This window comes from Hyperoodon ampullatus (genome assembly GCF_949752795.1).
Source record: "Hyperoodon ampullatus genome assembly, chromosome: 3".
Classification (NCBI taxonomy): domain Eukaryota; kingdom Metazoa; phylum Chordata; class Mammalia; order Artiodactyla; family Ziphiidae; genus Hyperoodon; species Hyperoodon ampullatus.
In genome coordinates this window covers 128,429,527-128,452,606 of record NC_136916.1, presented here as the reverse complement: position 1 = coordinate 128,452,606, position 23,080 = coordinate 128,429,527, and the positions used below count along the sequence as shown (strand labels likewise).

General features: G+C 33.7%; 1 pseudogene across 1 annotated transcript; it reads left to right on the top strand.

The window, feature by feature from the left end:
- Positions 1 to 12,295: 12,295 nt before the first annotated feature.
- On the top strand, positions 12,296 to 13,081 carry LOC307050604 (RING finger and CHY zinc finger domain-containing protein 1-like; annotated as a pseudogene). The gene has a single exon. The product of its transcript is annotated as an RING finger and CHY zinc finger domain-containing protein 1-like (transcript).
- The last annotated feature ends 9,999 nt before the right edge of the window (positions 13,082 to 23,080 follow it).

The following is a 23,080-nucleotide window of genomic DNA, read 5'->3' as shown; positions in this document are numbered from 1 at the left end:
GCAAAAGAATAGAGTTTTATTTGATGGAAAAATTGAACTAGATGGTCTATACCCAAGGACACCCAAGGCACAGTAGAAGAGGGACAGAGGCTGGTATTAAAAAAGAGCTAATAAGGGAAAGTCTAAAACCTCTTCTTACATAATAATACAAGGGAAATGTTAATGTCTTAAATCGATAACTCAACAAATAGAAGTATAACTATATTATTTATAGCCAAGTATAACAGGAAGTTGCCAGAAAAAAATGGTTAAAAAATTTAGGGGAGAGGGATTCAGAGTTAGTGAGAAATAAGGAAGGGGTCAGTTGTTTTTCCTTATATAGTTAGATTTTTAAAATGTATATATTTACTTTGATCCAAAAAATGTGTGTGGAAAATAAATCCTGGTAATAAAGGCTACCTACTTGAATGAGAGGACCAACTTTATTTTACTTTGGACAGTTTCTTATTCCTGGGTCCTAAGGGTAATGAGGAGGGCAATTTAAGCAGCAAGTACCTTGGTTGCTGAACTTATCTTTTGCAAGTCTGGCTCCACAGATTTCTTATGTTTTTTCCAAGTAGACAAACCAATACATTAAAGCAGGTAAGGCAACATGAATATGTAGGGACATAATGGGTTATTTAATGCCAAAACTTACTGAATAGTCACTAAATAACAGCCCAGCAAATATTTGGAAAGAAGGTCTCGCTTTCTTAGGTATGCAGACTCAAGCTAACCCTTTTCTAAATCTCTCATATACATTCCCTCACACCCTCATTTTCTTCATTTATTTGCTGTTGTTGTTTGAAGCATAATTGACCTACAATGCTATGTTAGTTCAGGTGCATAACATAGTGATTAGATATTTCTATACATTATAAAATGATCCCCACAATAAGTCTAATTACCATCTGTTATCATACAAAGTTATAATGTTATTGACTATATTCCCTATGCTGTACATTTCATCCCTGTGACTCATTTATTTTGTAACTGGAAGTTTGTACCTCTTAATCTCCCTCACCTGTTCACGTCACTCATCTCCCCCTCTGGAAAGCAATTGTTTTTTCTATGTATCTATAACTCTGCTTCTGTTTTGTTATGTTTGTTCATTTGATTTTTAGATTATACACATAAGTGAAATCAGACAGTAAGTGTCTTTCTTTGTCTGACTTATTTCACTCAGCATAGAACCCTCTATGTCCATTCATGTTGCCACAAATGGCAAGATTTCATTCTTTCACATGCCTGAGTAATATTCCATTGTATACATATACCACATCTTCTTTATCCATTCATCTATTGATGGACGCTTAGGTTGCTTTGATAAGTGTAAATATTGGCTATTGTAAATAAAGTTGTGATTAACATAGGGGTGCATTTATCTTTTTGAAGTAGTGTTTTTGTTTTCTTCAGAAAAACACCCAGAAGTGGAATTGCTGGATAGTTCTATTTTTAATTTTTTGAAGAACTTCCTCCATACTGTTTTACATCGTGGCTGTACCAATTTACATTCCCTCCAACAGTACACAAGGGTTCCCTTTACTCCACATCTTTGCCAACACTTCTTATTTGTTGGCTTTTTTGATGATAGCCATTCTGATATGTATGAGGTGATATTTCATAGTGGTTTTGATTTGCATTTCCCTAGTAATTAATGATGTCAAGCATCTTTTCATGTGCTTGTTGGCCTCTGTATGTATTCTTTGGAAAAATGTCTACTCAGGTCCTCTGCCCATGTTTTAATTGGGTTGTTTGATTTTCTGATGGTGAGTTGTCTGAATTCTTTGTATATTTTGGATATTAACTGCTTGATGGATATATCATTTGAAAATATCTTCTCCCATTCAGTAGGTAACCTTTTCATTTTGTTGATAGTTTCCTTCACTGTACAAAAGGTTTTTAGTTTGATGCAGTCCCATTTGTTTATTTTTGTTTTTATTTCCCTTGCCTGAAAGGACATATCGAAAAAATATTGCTAAGACTTATGTCAAATAGCATACTGCCTATGTTTTCCTGTAGAAGTTTTATGGTTTCAGGTCTCATGTTTAAGTCTTTAATCCATTTTGAATTTATTTTGGTAATTGGTGTGAGAAGGTAGTACAGATTGATTCTTTTGCATATATCTGTCCAGTTTTCCCAACACCATTTACTGAAGAGGTTGTCTTTTCCCCGTTATATATTTTTGCCTCCTTTGTCATAGATTAATTGCCCATATAAATTTATGTTCATTCCTGGGCTCTCTTTTCTGTTTCATTGATCTGTGTGTCTGTTCTTGTGCCAGTTCTACACTGTTACAATTACTATTTGAATATATATATATATATATATATATATATATATATATATATATATATACTGTTTGAATAATATAGTTTGAAATCAGGAAGAGTGATACCTCCAGCTTTCTTCTTTCTCAAGATTGTTTTGGCTATTTGAGGTCTTCTGTGTCTTCATACAAATTTTAGAATTATTTGATCTAGTTCTGTAAACAATACCATTGGTATTTCGATAGAGATTGCACTGAATCTGTAGCTTGCCTTGGGTAGTATGGTGATTTTAACAATATCAATTCTTCCAATCCATGAGCATGGTATATCTTTCTGTTTGTGTCATTTTCAATTCTTTTCATCAGTGTCTTACAGTTTTCCTAGTACTGGTCTTTTACCTACTTGGTTAGATTTATTCCTAGGTATGTTATTCTTTTTGATGTAATTGTAAATGGGACTGTTTTCTTAATTTCTGCTTGTGATGGTTCATTGTTAGTGAATAAAAATGCAACAAATTTATGTATATTGATTTTGTATCCTTCAACTTTACTGATTTCATTGATTTTTCTAATAGGTGTTTGGTGGTATCTTTAGAATTTTCTATATATAATATCATGTCATCTGCAAACAATGACAGTTTTACTTCTTCCTTTCCAATTTGGATTCCTTTTTCTTATCTGATTGCTGTAGTGAGGACTTCCAATACTATGCTGACTAAAAGTGTTGAGAGGAGATATCCTTGTCTTTTCCCTGGTCACAGAGGAAGTGCTTTCACCTTTTCACCATTAAGTAGAATGTTAGCTGTGGGCTTGTTATGTTGAGGTATATTCCCTCTATACCCACTTTGTTGAGAGGTTTTATTACAAATGGACACTGAATTTTATGAAAACTTTTTTTTTTTTTGTGGTATGCGGGCCTCTCACTGTTGTGGCCTCTCCCATTGAGGAGCACAGGCTCTAGACGTGCAGGCTCAGTGGCCGTGGCTCACGGGCCTAGCCTCTCTGCGGCATGTGGGATCTTCCCAGACCGGGGCATGAACCCATGTCCCCTGCATTGGCAGGTGGACTCTCAACCACTGCGCCACCAGGGAAGCCCTATCAAAACTTTTTCTGCATCTATTGAGATGATCATGTTTTTTATTCTTCAATTTGTTAATGTGGTATATCACATTTATTGATTTGCTGATATTGGATCATGCCTGAATCCTTGGGATAAATCCCACTTTATCATGATGTATGTTCCTTTTAATGTACTGTTGAATTTAGTTTGTTAATATTTTATTGAGAATTTTTGCATCTATATTTATCAAGGATATTTGCCTGTATTTTTCTCTTTTTTATTTTTTTTTGTGGTGTCTTTATCTGGTTTTGGTATTAATCTGATACTGACCTCATAGAATGAGGTCAGAAGCATTCTATCCTCTTCAGTTTTTTTGGAATAGTATGAGAAGAATATGTGCTAACTCATATTTAACTGTGATGCTAGCTGGTTCTGAACTTTTGTTTCTTGGGAAATTTTTTTTAAGTTACTGATTTAATTTCATTACTGCCAATGATTCTGTTTGTGTTTTCTATTTCTTCCTGATTCAGTCTTGGGAAATTGTACATTCCTAGGAATTTATACATTCCTTCTAGTTGTCCATTTTATTGGCATATAATTTTCTGTACCATCTCTTATGAGGCTTTGTATTTCTGTGGTGTCAGTTGTAACTTCTTTTCTATTTCTGATTTTATTTGGGCCCTCTTTCTGTTTTTTGATGAGTCTGGCTAAAAGGTTTATCAATTTTGTTTATCTTTTCAAAGAATCAGATCTTAATTTTATTAATCTTTTCTATTATTTTTTCTAGTCTCTATTTCATTTATATCTGCTCTGATCTTTATTATTTCTTTCCATCTACTAACTGTGGGATTTTTTGTTCTTTTTCTTGCTCCTTTAGGTGTAAAGTTAGGGGTTCATTTGAAATTTTTCTTGTTCCCTGAGGTAGGCTTATATTGCTATAACCTGCTCTCTTAGAACTCCTTTTACTATGTCCCATATAGACTGTTGTGCTTCCATTTTCATTTGTCTCCAGGCATTTTTTAATTTTCTCTTTGATTTCTTCAGTAACCCACTGGTTGTTTAGTAGCATGTTGGTTAGCCTCCATTTTTTTTTTTTTTTTAGTTTTTCTAGTTTTTTCTCATACAGTTGATTTTTAGTCTTGTATTTTGTGTGGTTGGAAAAGATGCTTGATATAATTTCAATCTTCCTAAATTTATTGAGACTTGTTTGTGGCCTAGTATGTAATCTATCCTGCATAATGGTCCAAGTGCACTTGAAAAGAATGTGTTTTCTATTGCTTTTGGATAGAATGTTTTATATATATATATATATATGTAATTTATGATATATATATAATATATATATTATAATATATATAATATATATATTATATAATATATATATATATGATATATATATAATACAAAGAGAGAGAGAGAGAAATCTCCATCTGATCTAATGTATTTTTTAAGGCCAGTGTTTTTGTATTGATATTATGTCTGGATGATCTGTTCATTGATGTAAATGGGGTGTTAACATCCCCTATTATTATTGCCTTGCTGTCAATTTCTCCCTGTAGGTTTGTTAATATTTGCTGTATGTATTTAGGTGCTCCTATGTTGGGTGCATATATATTTACAATTATTGTATCTTCTTGTTGGATTGATCCCTTGTCATTATGTAATGTCCTTCTTTCTCTCCTATTACAGTCTTTGTTTTAAAGTCTATTTAGTCTGATATAGGTATTGCACCTCCCAAACCTTTCTTTTTATTTCCTTTTGCATTGAATACTTTTTTCCATCCTCTCACTTTCATTCTCTGTGTATCTTTGGATCTGAAGTGAGTCTTTTTAGGCTACTTCTATATGGGTTTTTTTTTTTTAATCCATTCAGCTACTCTATGTCTGTTGATTGGAGCATTTATTCCATTTACACTTAAGAAATTATTGATAGGTATGTACTTATTACCATTTTGTTAACTGCTTTTGGGTAGTTTTTGTAGTTCTTTTTTGCTCCTTTCTTCTTTTTGATCACTCACCTTGTGACTTAATGACTATCTTTAGTGTTATGTTTGGATTCCTTTCTCTTTTTTGTGTGTGTATCTCTTATAGATTTTTGGTTTCTGGTTATCATGAGATTTAGGTATAACATATACAAATATACACATATATATGATTATTATAAGTTGATGACCTCAAGTTCATATGCATTTTAACAACCCCACATTTTTACTCCCCCTCCTCCACATTTAATTTTTTTTGACATCATATATTACATTTTTTGGTCTGTGTATCCCTTATCTAATGATTGTGGATATAAATGTTTTTATTGCTTTCATCTTTCAACCTTCCTACTAGCTTTATAAGTGTTTGATCTCCTACCTTTACTGTATATTTGCCTTTACCAATCAGTTTTTTCCTATTTCTAGTTGTAGTCTTTTTCATATTTCTAGTTGTGGTCTTTTCTGCTTAGAGAAGTCCCTTTAACATTTTTGGTAAATCCAGTTTAGTGGTACTGAACTCTTAGTCTTGCTTTTATGTAAAACTCTTTATCTCACCTTTAAATATGAATGATAGTCTTGCCAGGTAGAATATTCTTGGTTATATTGTTTTTTCTTTCATCACTTTGAATATATTGTGCCACTCCCATCAGGCCTGCAAAGTTTCTACTGAAAACTCAGCTGATAGCCTTAAGGGAGTTCTTCTGTATATAGCCAGTTGCTTTTCTCTTGCTGCTTTTGATATTCTCTTTTTATCTTTAATTTTTGCCATTTTAATTACAGGGAGTCTTGGTGTGGATCTCTTTTGGTTCGTCTTATTTGGGACTCTGTGCCTACTGGACCTCTGTTTCCTTTCTCAGGTTAGGAAAGTTTCAGCCATTATCTCTTCAAATAAATTCTCTGCCCCTTCCTCTCTTCTTCTTCTGGGACCTTATGCAAATGATAGTATGGCTGATGTTCTCCCATAGATCTCTTAACCTATCCTCATTTTTAAAACTTCTTTTTTTCTTTTCTGTATTCAGCTTTTCTGTTCCATTATTCTATGCTCCAGTTCACTCATCTGTTACTCTGTTAATTCTTTCTAGTGTATTTTTAAATTTCAGTTATTGTATTCTTCAGCTCTACTTGGTTCCTCTTTATATTTTGTAACTTTTTGTTTTATTTCTCACTGTGTTTATCCATTCTTCTCCTAAGTTTATAATCATTATCTTGAACCCTTTATGAGGGGTTCAAGTAGATTGCTTATCTCTACTTTCAAGTAGATTGCTTATCTCTACTTCTCTTAGTTATTCTTCTGTGGTTTTATCTTGTTCCTTCTCTTAGAACATATTCCTCTGTTGCCTCATTTTACTGAATTCTCTGTCTTTATTCCTTTGTGTTAGGTAAGTTGGTTATGTTTCCTGATCTTGAAGTGGCCTTATGAAGGAGACATCCTATGGGGCCCAGCCACACATTTCCCTCTGGTTGCCAGAGCTATATGTCCTAGGGGTGCCCACTATGTGAGTGATGTGGGCACTTCTGTTGTGGCAGGGCTTACTATTGTGGGCATGCTGGTATGCATGGCTGGGTCCTGGCCTTGTTGACTGTCAGGCCCTTCCTTGCTTGGAGATTGCTGGCCACTGGTGGGCAGAGCAATGTCCCAGTATGGCTGGCTGTGTTGCAAGGAGTCCTGAGTATGGCGCTGCCCCACTGGTGGGTGGGCTGGGTCCCGAATCACCTGGCTGCTTTCCCATGCCCTCATTTTGGCTTGGCGTCAGCAATGTTTCTCAAACAGTCTACTCAGAATAAGTAAGTCTCCTTCTGTCATTATCATTTACTTTATTTAGATGTGCTTTTCATTATGATGTCATTTTGATAAGGTGAAGGTCCTATTTCCAGGAATGGTATATATGCAAAACAGCTGTAATCTTTAATTTTCATAATGTGCTACAAGCTAGTTTTTCTTGAAGTGGTGAGAATACTAACCATTCTGCAGTTCTATCCATTTACTTTTTAAAATTATCTCTCCCCAAATTCTGACTGACCTACTCTGTTTATAATGAAATTACTAACTTAACCCATTCTAGTTCTATGAGAGAAGTTGGATGCTATTCCAAACTTTTTATAAGTAGATTCCACTTTTTAAAAAAATTCTCACTCTACACACTAAATTTGGCATTTCAATGAAGTTTTAAAATAGGAAATAATTTATATAAGATTAAAATGGTGTATTATAGGTATCTGTCTATAGCATTCTCGTGCATTGAAGTGTACATAAGAATTCGTATGAGGAGTTTATTAACAGTACAAGTGCTTGCTCCTGCCCCTCCTTTTTGATCAGTAGGCCTGGAGTAGGACCTTAAAGTGGCAGCATTTGTAACCAGTATTCTGATGCAATTAGATTGAGAACCACATTTTGAAAAACATTAGTTTAAGTGCTTTTCTTCTGTGTGTGAGGAAGTGACCTAGCATTTCCCATTCAGAAAATACTGTTATATCTAAAAACTTGCAATTTATCTGAATATGTGGGGACAACTATTCCATAAGTGGACATAGAAATAAGCACTTTAGATTGTAAATTATTGAAATATAAACTTAGATGAAGAAAAAAATAACACCAGTATCAGGAAACCCACTAAACTCATCTAAAATAAAGAGGAAAATAAGGATTATCTCATGTTGATTAATCAAGTTTATATTTGACTAATAAATGAAATATTGGGAATTTAAGAGAACCCAATGTAATGTACTCTTTTAGAGATAACTTTCAATAACTTTCATATGAATGTGATTAAGAGAAAAAATGACTAGTGCTAATTAAACTTGAAGTAGTTTGAAAAATATAAAATGGAAAGAATGCATAAGTGAATTTTAATGATTAAGGATAATTTATGCGTATATGTGGAATCTAGAAGAATGGTACAGGTGACCTGGTTTGCAAGGCAGAAATACAGATGCAGATGTAGAGAACAAAGGTATGAACACCAAGGGGGAAAAGCGGAGGGCAGGGGTGGGGGGTGGAGGTGGTGGGATGATTTGGGAGATTGGGATTGATATATATATATACTAATATGTATAAAATAGATAACTAATAAGAGCCTGCTATACAAAAATAAATTAAATTAAAAAAATTAATTTAAAAAAAGGATAATTTAACATGCTGCTACTAATTGTGATGTTTATTATGCTTGGTTGAACATAGGGAATTTTTCTCCATGTTCCTTACTTGCTTTTTTGTATGTCTTAAAGTATCTTAACCTTCCAATGAGCCTTTCTGGATAAATTTATGAAAATGGAGCAGAGTGATTTTGTTAATCATGCCAGCTACCTCTTTTCTTCAAAGGCCAGCAAAATCTATGTGGCAGCCTGCCAAAAATGACTGATACATTTGATTCTTTGCCGATTAATTTCCCAGGGCACCCTGCATCTATCCAGAGTGGGGACTGGAAATCTTCACAGAGCCATCTAAACACTATGATTGGAGGTCAGCTTTACGTATTTTTGTCTCAGTTTGAAGTCATATCAATTTCAGTTTTCTAACTGCAGGCAACTAAAATTTAGTGTTGATTTCTATTCTGTTGATATTTTTGATTTGATTTGATGTTGTGAAATACTTAATAGGCAAAGTTCTAAATTTTACTATTTAATTTCCAATGATGAAGTAAATACTCTTATGGGAAGGTGAGGTCCTAGAAGACTCATCCAAGTACCAGAAAGTGGTCTTCACCATGGAGCAAATGGGGAGTGATAGAGTTCTGCCTGCAGAGAGAACCTGAGGTATGTTTTCTCAGTATGCTTGGCCTCCAAGCTTCTCTTACAAAGGAGTCTGAAAGCATGCCACCTGTCACATTCTTATTTTGAAGTTCATCTCTGTATTCTAGTATTATGGAATGGGAGTTTCCAAATTTGTATTGCTTTTGCAGCATCCTCAACATTTTGATCTGCTATATTTTCATTACCAGTAAATTCACAATATTTTCTAATTTCCCCTGTGATTGACTTAAAATTTTTTTTCACAAATTTGGAGATTTTCTACTTACTTTTTCCTTATTGAGCTTTAATTTAATTTTACAGTATTCAGAGAACATACACTGCTCTATTTTAAATCTTTGAAATGTGTTGAGACATGATTCATGGTCCAGAATATTTTGGTAAGTGTTCCATGTGCAACAGAAAAAAATTATTTTTCTACGTTTGTTGGATGTAGTGTTCTGTAATCTCTATTAGGTCAAATTGGTTAATCATGTTGTTTCATTGTACAATGACTCTTTGCTTTTTCTATAAGTTACTGGGAGAATGTTATAAAATCTCCAAAACACACTGTGGATTTGTTGATTTCTCATTTTCTGTTACTTTTTAGTTTATATATTTTAAAGCTATGTTATTAAGTTTATATAAATTTATTCCTGTTAACTTACCTATCATTAGGAAATGTCTCTATTTATCTCAGCTGTTACTCTTAACTTTAACTACTTTTGTGCTATATTAATATTATATGTTAATATAAATTAAAAATATGATATGTAACATTAATACAGCTACACTAGCTTTGTTTTTGCTTGCATAGCATGCTTACATAGCATGTATGTCTGTCTATTTGGAGAATAAAATATTGCTCTTTTTGTTCTATTTGTGGCATTTTTTAATTTGCCCTTTTATTTCTCCTTTCCTGGCTTTTAAAAAATTAATTGCATATGTTTTATTATTTCAACATATCATTTCTATTATCTGACTTGCTATGACTTTGATTATCATTATTTTACTAGTTATTTCAGATATTACAAAAGACACCAAAAATACCTAGGAATAAACTTTTTTTTTTTTTTTTTTTTTTTTTTTTTTGTGGTACGCGGGCCTCTCACTGTTGTGGCCTCTCCCGTTGCGGAGCACAGGCTCCGGATGCGCAGGCTCAGCAGCCATGGCTCACGGGCCCAGCCGCTCCGCGGCATATGGGATCCTCCCAGACCGGGGCACGAACCCGTATCCCCTGCATCGGCAGGCGGACTCTCAACCACTGCGCCACCAGGGAGGCCCCCTAGGAATAAACTTAACCAAGGAGGTAAGTGAAAGACCTATACTCTGAAAACTATAAAACACTGATGAAGGAATTTGAAAATGATACAAAGAAATGGAGAGACATACCATGTTCTTGAACCAGAAGAATAAATATTATTAAAATTTCCATACTACACAAAGCAATCATAGAAGATAACATAGGCACAACACTCTTTGACATAAATTATAGCAATATTTTTCTAGATCTGTCTCCTAAGGCAAAAGAAATAAAAGCAAAAATAAATAAATGGGACCTAAGTAAACTTAAAAAGTTTTAGCACAGCAAAGAAAAACATCAAGAAAATGAAAAGACAAGCTACTGAATGAAAGAAAATATTTGCAAATGATAAAACCTGTAAGGGATTAATACTCAAAATATATAAACAGCTCATACAACTCAGTATTTAAAAAAAAAAAAACAGCCCAATCGAAAAATGAGCCGAATAGATATTTTTTTAAATAGACATTTCTTTAAAGACACACAGAGGGCCAACAGGCACATGAAAATATGCTCAACATCATTAGTTATTAGAGAAATGAAAATCAAAACCACAATCAAATCCCACACCTATCAGAATGGCCATCATGAAAAACTCTACAAATAATAAATGCTGGAGATGGTGTGGAGAAAAAGAAACCCTTCTACACTGTTGGTGGGAATGTAAATTGGTGCAGCTACTATGGAAAACAATATGGAGGTTCCTTAAAAAATTAAACATACAGCTATCATATGACCCGGCAATTCCACTCCTGGGAATATATCTGGAAAAGATGAAAACTCTAATTTGAAAAGATACATGCACCCTAATATTCATAGCAGCACTATTACAATAGCCAAGGCATGGAAACAACTTGAGTATCCATCAACAGATGATTGATTTAAGAGGATGTGTGAGATATATATATATATAGATATAGATATATATAGATATGTAGAGAGAGATATATGTATAGATATGTATATATCTATGTCTATAGATATATATACACACACATATAAGAAATATTATTCATCCATACAATAGAATGAAATTCTACCTTTTGCAACAATATGGATGTACCTAGAGAGTACTATGATTAGAGAAATAAGTCACAGAAACATGTACCACAATGTCCACTGCAGCACTATTTACAATAGCCAGGACATGGAACCAACCTAAATGTCCATCGACAGATGAATGAATAAAGAAGATGTGGCACATATATACAATGTAATATTACTCAGCCATAAATAGTAACGAAATTGAGTTATTTGTAGTGAGGTGGATGGACCCAGAGTCTGTCATACACAGTGAAGTAAGTCAGAAAGAGAAAAACAAATACCATATTCTAACACATATGTATGGAATAAAAAAAATGGTATTGATGAACCTAGTTGCAGGGCAGGAATAAAGATGTAGACATAGAGAATGGACTTGAGGACATAGGGTGGGATGGGGAAGCTGGGGTGAAGTTAGTAGAATCGACATATATATACTACCAAACCTAAAATAGTTAGCTAATCGGAAGCAGCAGCATAGAACAGGGAGATCAGCTCGGTGCTTTGAGATGACCTAGAGGGGTGAGATAGGGAGAATGGGAGGGAGGCTCAAGATGGAGAGGACATGGGGACATATGTATGCATATGGCAGATTCACTTTGTTGTACAACAGAAACTAACACAGCATTGTGAAGCAATTATACTCCAATAAAGATCTATTTAAAAAAAAGACAAATACCATATGTTATAAGTAGAATCTAAAAAATAAAACAAATGAATATATACAGAAAAAGACTCATAGATATAGAGAACAAGCTAGTGGTTACCAATGACGAGAGGGAAGGGAGGAGGAGCAATATAAAGTTATGGGATTAAGAGATACAAACTACTGGGGAGCTCTACCCGGGAGGGGGTAGGGTAGAGCTGCTTTGCTTCTCAGGGCGTAGCTTTCGTTCTGGGGGAAGGGTCCGTGGAATTTGAGGGGAGGTGGAGGAGATGGCGGCCTCGGAGCAGGAAGACGGCGCCTGCGAGCAAGTGCAAGGGTGGCGGGGCTGGGAGCACTAAGACAGAGGAGGTCTCCTGAAGGCACCATGCTGTGACAAGCTTTATTCTTGCCGGTTGTGTCATGATAACAATGAAGATCATCTGCTAGATCGCTTTAAAGTAAAGGAAGTGCAGTGCATAAACTGTGAAAAAATCCAACCTGCACAACAGACTTGTGAAGAATGTAGCACATTGTTTGGAGAATATTATTGTAGTATGTGCCATCTGTTTGACAAAGACAAGAAACAGTATCATTGTGAAAACTGTGGAATTTGTAGGATTGGTCCAAAGAAAGATTTTTTTCCACTGTCTGAAATGTAACTTATGCCTCACAATAAATCTCCAAGGAAAGCACAAGTGTATTGAAAATGTTTCCCGGCAGAATTGTCCAATATGTTTGGAGGACATTCACACATCCGTATTGTTGCTCATGTCTTGCCATGTGGACATCTTTTACACAGAACGTGTTATGAAGAAATGTTGAAAGAAGGCTACAGATGTCCATTATGTATGCACTCTGCTTTAGATATGACTAGGTACTAGAGACAGCTGGATGATGAGGTAGCACAGACTCCTATGCCATCAGAATATCAGAACATGACTGTGGATATTCTCTGCAATGATTGCAATGGAAAATCTACAGTCCAGTTCCATATATTAGGCATGAAATGTAATATTTGTGAGTCCTACAATACTGCTCAGTCTGGAGGACGTAGAATTTCAGTAGATCAGCAATGACCAGCCTATACTGCACTGGACAACTCAGCATTTTCTGATATAGAAAAAGGCTACCTTTTAATCATGATGTGACAGAATCTGTGCATTAGAGTTGATGTGTTTTATATTAGTGTCACAGGGTAAAATCATATTACAGGACTTAAGGATTCAGGGTCTCTTTATATAATTATCACAGCTCTATATTGAATGAAAGCCACCATGCTTGTGTTTTGATTGGAAATTCCTTTGGTGTCAGTTGTTTGGACGTTAATGTTTGCCACTGAAATTCACATCCATGGATGTATTATACTTACATGGAACTTTGTTTTAAGTGACACTATGCACACAGAATTCATTTCTAGTTCTTGATAGAACTGTACTTAATTCTCAGTATTATTCTTGACTTTTTAAGGGGTGTGCTATGAGAATATGTTCTATCTTACTGTTAAAATCTAATTACATATACTTTAGAACTTTCTAAGACAGTCCTTTGGATCCTGTAAATGTGAATTTTGATGTAATAACTGCTAATAAAACTATATTGAAACAGTAAAAAAAAAAAGAGATACAAACTACTATGTAAAAAATAGATAAGCAGCAAGGATATATTGTATAGCCCAGGGAAATATAGTCATTATTTTATAATAAAGTTAAATAGAGTATAATCTATAAAAATATTGAATCACTATGGTGTACACCTAAACCTAATATAATATTGTAAATCAACTACTATTCAATAAAAATGAATTAAAAAATATTTTAAAAGACAGCCATAACTTATTATCATATACCTTATATTAGACCAGGTCCAGTACAATGCAAAAAATTTGAAGCAATATTTAACACTTTTTAACTCCTCTGGCTCCTTTTCCTCTATTTTTATATATTTTACATCCCAATATATTATAAACACCACAGTGATTTGTTAACACTGTAGCTTTAACCAGTTGGTAGTCTTTCATATTTACCCTTTTTGCATTTCCTTTTTATTTCTTATACCTCCATTATTCTACCCAATATCATTTTCCTTCACCCTATTGAGCATGTTTGGAAGAACTAAAACAATTACAAGAATTGTTAGTTGTGGTCACTTCTGGAGAGCTAGATTTTCACTTTTTACTTTATATCTTTCTATGAAAGAGTGGCATTACAGATAGTTGTGTTATTTTCTAATATTTTTAAGTAAAATTATGAACCCCAAAGCCTAAAGTATATAAATTTGAATATATTTGCATTATCAGTATTATAATAAATATTAGTATAATTTCTGTTAACACTATAAACCTTTTCTCTACATGATTATATAGGTGGCAACCTATTCATATAGAAGATAAATGTTAAAAAGAAATGAGGAATAACTGAGTTGGCCAATAGGAAGACATACCTCAATGTGTGTTCATCATTACAATTACGAAAATAAAAATATGTAAAATAAGTGTTAATAATCTCCATAGTTGAGCACAGTTGAAGGAGATAGTTCCATATATCACGTTTTTATGGGCATTAGACAGGTAACATAGTATTAGGTTTCTCTGTCAGGCTCTGTATACTTAACAGTCTTCTGGGAACTGCTTCAGACTGTATGATTATAGAACTGTCAACACCATTCTCTTGAGGATGTGTCATAACTCTACTGTAGAACAATTTCCTTTTATTCTCCCTTGTCTAGGGTGAAGCATTTGATTCCTAAGGAAACCAAGGTTCTTTGCCAAGGCCCAGTTTACTCAACAATTAGAAGTCAAAACTGAATAAATTTTATTTTGATCTTGAACGCCTGCATTTCATAGACTTTCCACCTGGATGTCTCTCAAGTAACTTGACCTTGAGGGACTGAAGGTGAATTCATTATCTTCTCCACCTTACCACATTTTCATCTTGTCTTGAACTTTCTATGCTAAGGAAGAACATTACTATTCACTAATTTTCCAAGCCAGAAACCCTGGAGTCATCTTAGCCCTGATGCTTACTCTAATGGATCATCAAGTGCTATTTATCCATTTTCATAAATATCCCTTGTAAATATACTATTGTTTTTACCATGTTATTGTGCCACTGAGCATCATTTTGAAGGGAAAAAAATCCCATAGACTTATTTATTGGCTCTGCAACAATAAATACAGGAGTTCTACCTTTTGTAATCCATTCTCTAATTTTAAATCTTTTTTTAAATTCCTTATTGACCTCCCTTTTCAAATCTCCAGAGGGGCCATTTCAAATTTTCACTAGTTCTTTTTTTTTTTTTTAACATCTTTATTGGAGTATAATTGCTTTACAATGGTGTGTTAGATTCTGCTTTATAACAAAGTGAGTAAGTGATACATATGTTCCCATATCTCTTCCCACTTGTGTCTCCCTCCCTCCCACCCACCCTCCCTATCCCACCCCTCTAGGTGGTCACAAAGCACCGAGCTATCTCCCTGTGCTATGCGGCTGCTTCCCACTAGCTATCTATTTTACATTTGGTAGTGTATATATGTCCATGCCACTCTCTCACTTTGTCACAGCTTACCCTTACCCCTCCCCATATCCTCAAGTCCATTCTCTAATAGGTCTATGTCTTTATTCCTGTCTTACTCCTAGGTTCTTCATGAACTTTTTTTTTTCTTCTTCTCAGATTCCATATATATGTGTTAGCATACAGTATTTGTTTTTCTCTTTCTGGCTTACTTCACTCTGTATGACAGACTCTAGGTCCATCCACCTCACTACAAATAACTCAATTTCGTTTCTTTTTAGGGCTGAGTAATATTACATTGTATATATGTGCCACATCTTCCTTATCCAGAACAAGAAAATCAGTAGTTTCTTTGGAGAAAATACAGCATGCCAAATAAATGCTATGTTTGCTTAATTAAATTAAGCAACTAGACCTTATTATATTAGAAAACTAAAAAACAGCTTAAGTACTAATGTTTGAGATTAATAAATTTTAATATAAAAGTATAGGGTGCTTTAAAAAGCAATAATTCCTGTTAAAGTATTTTTTTAAAAAGTCATTGAGAGTACGAAATTACTCTTGCTTCTGATTTCATGATGAACTCATGAAAATAAGACTTAGTCAACGACTTTGAACAGAAAGGCTTAGAACTTACAAAAAGATTGCAAATACATGTTGACTTTAAGATATGAAATGGAGCCATTTTCTTAGCCAGTGAGTAAAGACTAATGATGGTGGCCTCTTCAGGTTAAAGTATTGCCTATAACATGTCACCATCTGCCTCTATAATTATAGCTTTAACATTGACATTGAAGATATTTTTGATATCTTCTTTACAGATATGACATATAACAGTGGCACTATGTCTCACTGTTTCTTACTACAATGATTCTGACATTTGGCATGAATTACAGACATAAAACTAGAGGCCTGGAGGCTTAAACCTGGAGTTGTAAGCACTTAAAAATTTTACACTGGTAAGACATTTTGCTTGTAACTGGATGCAGAATTGAGTTTGAGGATTTTAGAAGAACAGGATATGATTCAGTTAAAACTAAAAATTCTATCTATGAGAGCTTTGTATTGGTATGGAATTTGAAATCTACACAAATGAGAAACAGGTATACAAAACATCTTTTCACATCTACTTTTGAATGGGAAGAAATTTGACAATTACAATATTATTTTAATTATAGAGATTTGATAATTCTGTAAGGTTTAGGTTTAGAAATACAGGCTGCAAATTTTAGGTAAACTCTCTAATCTTTAGGGTGAAATTTTCATTTGCCATTTTATATCCATTTTAAGGCATTTTCCAGTTTTGACTTTTCATTTTCAAAGGTCTCTGTGAGCAACTCTCAAGGGAGTGATGGTAAGTGAGATTATGCTAGGTATTTCAGTGGGGGTGGGATGGACAACTTAAAACACATGTGCCTTCATAAACTTCCCTCCAAAGCTTACTCTTTCTATTAAGGAGGTTCTAGTTCAAGGGTTACATTTAAAGGGCTCCACCTGCATCTCTAATGTATGTTTCCAGTGAAAACATGGTTAGCCGTGGATACTTCCTTTTGAGGATTATCTGACAAATTTCTTGAATGCCCATTAATAGGCCTCAGAGAAGGGATTTTTCCTTTCTACCTGCACTTTCTCCATCCGAGGTAGGACACTGTTCACTGTGCCCTCCTCTCTTTCCAGTTTTACTGCTGTACTCCTGCTACACCAAAGCCTTTCTCTCAGAGACTCTCCTGGTCCAATGCCTCTCTTCGCACATGCATGTCATTTAGAAAGTCATAGACAAAATAACGGTCCCCTAAGTTGTGTATATAGTAGGAATCGTATGGTATGTAGCGTTTTTAACTTACTTCTTTCACTTATCAATATGTATTTAAGGTTTCTCCATGTCTTTTAGTGTCTTGATAGCTCATATCTTTTTACTGATGAATAATAGTCCATTGTATGGATGCACCACATTTGTTTATCCATTCATCTATTGAAGGACATCTTGGTTGCTTCCAAATTTTGGCAACTACAAGTACAGCTACTATAAACATTCATGTGCAGATTTTTGTATAGGCCTAATTTTTAAATTCATTTGGTTAAATACTTAGGAGAATGATTGCTGGATTGCACAGTAAGACTATTTTTAGCTTTGTAATAAACTGCCAAACTGTCCTCCAAAGTGGTTGCATTATTTTGTATTACCACCAACATAAATGAGAGTTCCTATTGCTCCATATCCATGCCAGCATTTGGCATTATAAGTAGTTTTGATTTTAGCCATTCTAATAGGTGTGTAATGATACCTCATTGTTGTTTTAATTTGCAATTTCCTAATAACATATAATATTGAGCATGTTTTCATATGTTTATTTGCCATATATCTGTATATCTTCTTTGGTGAGGTATCTGTTCAGATCTTCTGCCCTATTTTTAACTGGCTTGGTCATTTTCTTATTGTTGAATTCTAAGAATTCTTTGTATATTTTAGATACAAGTCCTTTATCAGATTTGTATTTTGCAAATTTTATTTTTTTCAGTCTATGGCCTATCTTTTCATTGTTGTAAAAGGTTCCTTTGAGGAGCAGACATTTTTAATTTTAATGAAGTCCAACATATCAATTCTTTTTTCATGGATTATGCTTTGGGGGCTATGTCTAAAAACTCATTGTCAAACTCCAAATTACCTATATTTTGTTCTATATTATCTTCTAGAAGTTTTATAATTTTATAGTTTACATTTGGTTCTATAAGTCATTGAATTCATTTTTATGAATGGTATAATGTCAGTTCTAGACATTTTTTGGTTATACTAGTGTCCAGTTTTTTAGGACCATTTTTTCCATCGGATTGCCTTTGCTCTTTTGTCAACTATTAGCTGACAATATTTGTGTGGCTTTATTTCTTATTTTTTTATTTTTTGTTGTATTATAATAGTTCTTTTTATATTCTAAATACAAGTTCTTTAACAAATATTATTTGCAACTATTTTCTTCTAATTTGTAGGTTTCATTTCATTTTATTGATGCAGTGTCTTTTGAAGCACAAAAGTATTCAATTTTGATGAAGTTCAACTTAGCTTTTTAAAATCTTTCAAAAAATCTCTTTTGTTTTTGGCATCATATCTAAAAAAATCATTTGCCTTTCTTAAGCTCATAAAGATTTATTTATGTTTTCTTCTAAAAGTTTTATAGTTTTAGCTTGTAAATCAAAATCTATGATCCATTTTGAAGCAATTTTTATGTAGGTGTGTAGTAGAAGTCCAACTTAAGTTGGAGAGCTTATACTATTTTATTTGAAGACATACGTTAATGATACAGAATTAAACAGCATCTCTTATCAGCATAAGCCTAGACATAAAAATCAATATAACAGGGCTTCCCTGGTGGCGCAGTGGTTGAGAGTCCGCCTGTCGATGCAGGGGACACGGGTTCGTGCCCCGGTCTGGGAGGATCCCATGTGCCGCAGAGTGGCTGGGCCCGTGAGCCATGGCCGCTAAGCCTGCGCGTCCGGAGCCTGTGCTCCACAGCGAGAGAGGCAACAACAGTGAGAGGCCCGCGTATAGCAAAAAAAAAAATTAATATAACAACAGAATCTAAGAAAAGACACACATGTAAGTGATCAATTAATTTAACAAAGGTGCCATGATAATTTGGGAAGACTGTGTTTTCCATACATTTTGTTAGAACAACTGGGTATGTCTATAGAAAAAGGAATGAACTTCAGTCACTACCAAATAAAATATGTAAAATAAACCTAGAATGGACCACAGACCTAAATAAAAACCCCAAAACTATGAAATTCTACAGGAAAAAATAGTTTACAATGAAATCATGCTCACCCTGAAGTGGGTGTAAGCAAAGTTTTCCTAGGACCAAAAAAAAAAAAAAAGAAGCAAACACTGTAAAGAAGAAAAAAAGCAATAAATTGGACTTCATTAAAAAATCCTCTTCAAAAAGCAACACTGAAAAATGAAAAAGCAAGCCAAATAATGCCAGAATATATCTACACTACCTAACAATGTGAAGAGCTTATTATCAAAACATATGAAAACCTCTCATAATAGAATAATTAGAAGTCAAAAATGGGTCAAAAAATGTTCAAGATGTTTAGTCATCAGGAAAATGCAAAATAAAACATCATAATATATATTACTACACACCCACTTGAAAAGCTAACATTAAAAAGAGTGACAATAACAAGGATTGGTGAAGACATGGAGCAAATGGAAATCTCATACATTTCTGATAGAAATGCAAAATAGTATGGTCATTCTGAAAACTAGTTTTCCAATGCCTTATAACATTAAAATACACTTATCATACAATCATACTTCCAGTTATTTTACCAAGAGAAATAAAAACATATGACTGCACAATAACTTGTATGCGTTCATATAATTTTGTTCATAAGAGCCACACTATTCATCAACAGGTAAATGAATGAACCAATTGTGGTAGATTTATTCAATGGAATACAACTTAACATTAAAAAAGAATACACTACTGATACATATAACCAAATGGATGAATCTCAGAAACTATTAAGCAGACTGAATGATGACAATAATGATAAAGTGCATATGCTATTATTCTATATATATGAAGTTCTAAAATACTCAGAAAAGTCTATAGTGATGGAAGTAAGATCAGCAGTTGCTCAATTGAGGAATGAGGTTGTGTCTACAAGGTTGCATGTTATTTGTCAAAATTCAGCTCTATCCACACATTTTACTTGATTGTGTTTTATGGTAAGTAAATTATACCCAAATAAAGTGGATTTAGAAAGTAATACAGGGACTTCTCTGGTGGCACAGTGGTTAAGAATCCACCTGCCAATGCAGGGAGCATGGGTTCCATCCCTGGTCCAAGAAGATCCCACATGTCGCGGAGCAACTAAGCCTGTGAGCCACAACTACTGAGCCCACATGCCACAACTGCTGAAGCCCATGTGCCTAGAGCCCATGCTCCACAACAAGAGAAGCCACCACAGTGAGAAGCCCACACACTGCAACGAAGAGTAGACCCTGCTCACCGCAACTAGAGTAAGCCCACGTGTAGCAACAGAGACCCAACGCAGTCAAAAGTAAATAAATAAATAAATCTATTAAAAAAAAATAAAGTAATACATTCCAAAACAAAATACAATCAAATAGAACAAAGTTGAAAGCTAATAAAAAGTAGGTCTTTCTTCAGCTTACTGGCAAACATTGTAAACAGTTTAGGGTGTATTTTTCCAGAAATATTATCTGCATGTGTATAAACTCATAAGTGCATAATTGAGGGGTTTTTTTTTACTAGCAAAGGAGTATTTTTATGCATAAAAAGCACTTACAGATGTTTCTTTTTATACCAAGTTTAATAAAATCATACATTTAAAAAATCCTATTTCTTCCACCATATGAAAATAGAGGCCAATGATAATGTCGTATTAAATTTGGTTTCCTCTCTACCTCCGTTCCTTAGTCATTTCCAATACTTTGAAAATAATAGCAGGCCAATACATAATCATTAAGTTAATAGAGCATATCTGGGTCTCTTCAACCTCACTACCAACAGGATTGGGGAATATATTTTGGAAAAGGAGCATGTGAAATGTAATAATCAGAGCTTGAGAGACAGCTGTGTTTTAAATTTGTGTAGCAAATCAGAATTTAAAAGCACACTTTGCTCTACCAAAATTTTTATAACCTAGCCACTTGATTTATAAGGATACTTTTCCCTTTAAAAATCAGTAAGCAAAGTAAAGTACCGTAATTCTTCCTGAAGACTTACATCATGCTGAAAAGTTGATCTATTCTTGGAAGATTAAACATAAACAATTTGGATAAATCATTAGTAATGAACAGATTTCACCTTGCTCTCACCCAAAATGAATTTTCAGCACTAAACCTCCTTGTTATATTCATATAAATATTTAAACTGAAGAAAGGATTTAATGGTGAATATATATTGAAGAATAAAATTAGTTGTCTATTCAAAGGAAAAAGTTTTGAAATGAATGAGAGAGCAAATCATTCACATTTTATGAATGTGAGGAGTCTGAGCCGTTTTAGCCAAGGATTTGTTAGATTGTGGAAGTACACTCTTATGTGTCTCTAGAATTTCCTTCTTATTTTCCTTGTGTATTCATGTTTTTTAACAACAAATCATGCACATTCCGTAGGATTAATATACATTCATAATTTAAAATAACACTTATCTAGAACTGGCAAAGTAAATAAAATCTGATTAGATATCTGATAAACCTGATAAAAGCTCAACTTTTTTCTTCTCTGTGATTTTATCAGGGAAAAACTAACAAAACTTCATATGATTCCTTTTTATAAATTTTTTTCTGGTGATTTTATAGGGGATAATTCAAGATCTGGATTCATGAAGTAACTTTCTAGGGTCACAAAATGGATTATTAATAGATCCAGAAGTAGGTAAGTATTTCTAGTCTATCAAAATTATCTAAATTACATAATAACAGCTTGCTTCTAATATTGTTTTGTCTCTTTTAGCATTAATCTACAGTTGGGATTTTGAAAGCATCAAGGCATTAAGTAATATTGCCTTATAAAAAAAGCAAGTTCACTTTATATGAAAAGTATCTAAATTAAGCAGCCACTGTTGGACATCTTCAATCATTATTGTAGGGCATGTTATTGGTTGTACTTTGAAACAACTTGAATTTACTGTGTTTAGGACAGAAGGAGACACCAACTGCTAAAAGAACAAAGAATGGCTACACAACTAGAATGGGACCTATCAGGGGACACTTGGAAATTGTGGGGAAAAAGTAGGCTATGTAGAACATAGTGTGAATAATTAATCATAGAGGAGAACACTAGAATGGAGTTCAGCCCTCCAACAGAACCAAGACACAGCCCATATATCTCAATATGAAACTCAGTGGGTACAATATCCAATGCTCTGTGTTCCATATTCACCCAGATGTTTCTTTTTTTGCATCAAAGGATTGAGAAATAAAATGGAAATTGTATTTTTATCTAAAATGTGTTCATCAATAACACGTTCAGAATGACTGAACTATTTTACAGAATGAAATTAAATTAAGGACACTTTTTACATCCAATTTTGAGTAAAGTTTCCTTTTAATTGAATCTGCAATAGATTCTACATTAGTTTGCTAATTAATGATAAAGTTCAAGTTCCCATATTGCTCTGTCACAGTTTATTAACATACATGGGGATCACTAAGCACACTCAACCACAATTACAGTATTTTTGTATTTAAATATTTTAATGTTTTATCACATACAAGTACTCCTTTCTGAATATGGCAGAAAGAGTTACTTAACTAAAAATTCTAAAAAAAATTGAGCTTTACAACTAATGACAAATTTACCATCTAAAATAATCCGTTTTAAGATTAGGGTCAACCAATAAAAAATAGTGATGACTGAACAAATGTCTTCTCAAAATGATTGCCACTCTTGCTTCATGTTATAATTCAGAGAAAAATATGTTAACTTACTGAATGTAGGGCTTTTTTCCCTTAAATAATAGCACAAAGACAACTAGACCTATTATTTTCAACAATGACTATTTTATCATTGAAAATTATTGGAAATAGACTTT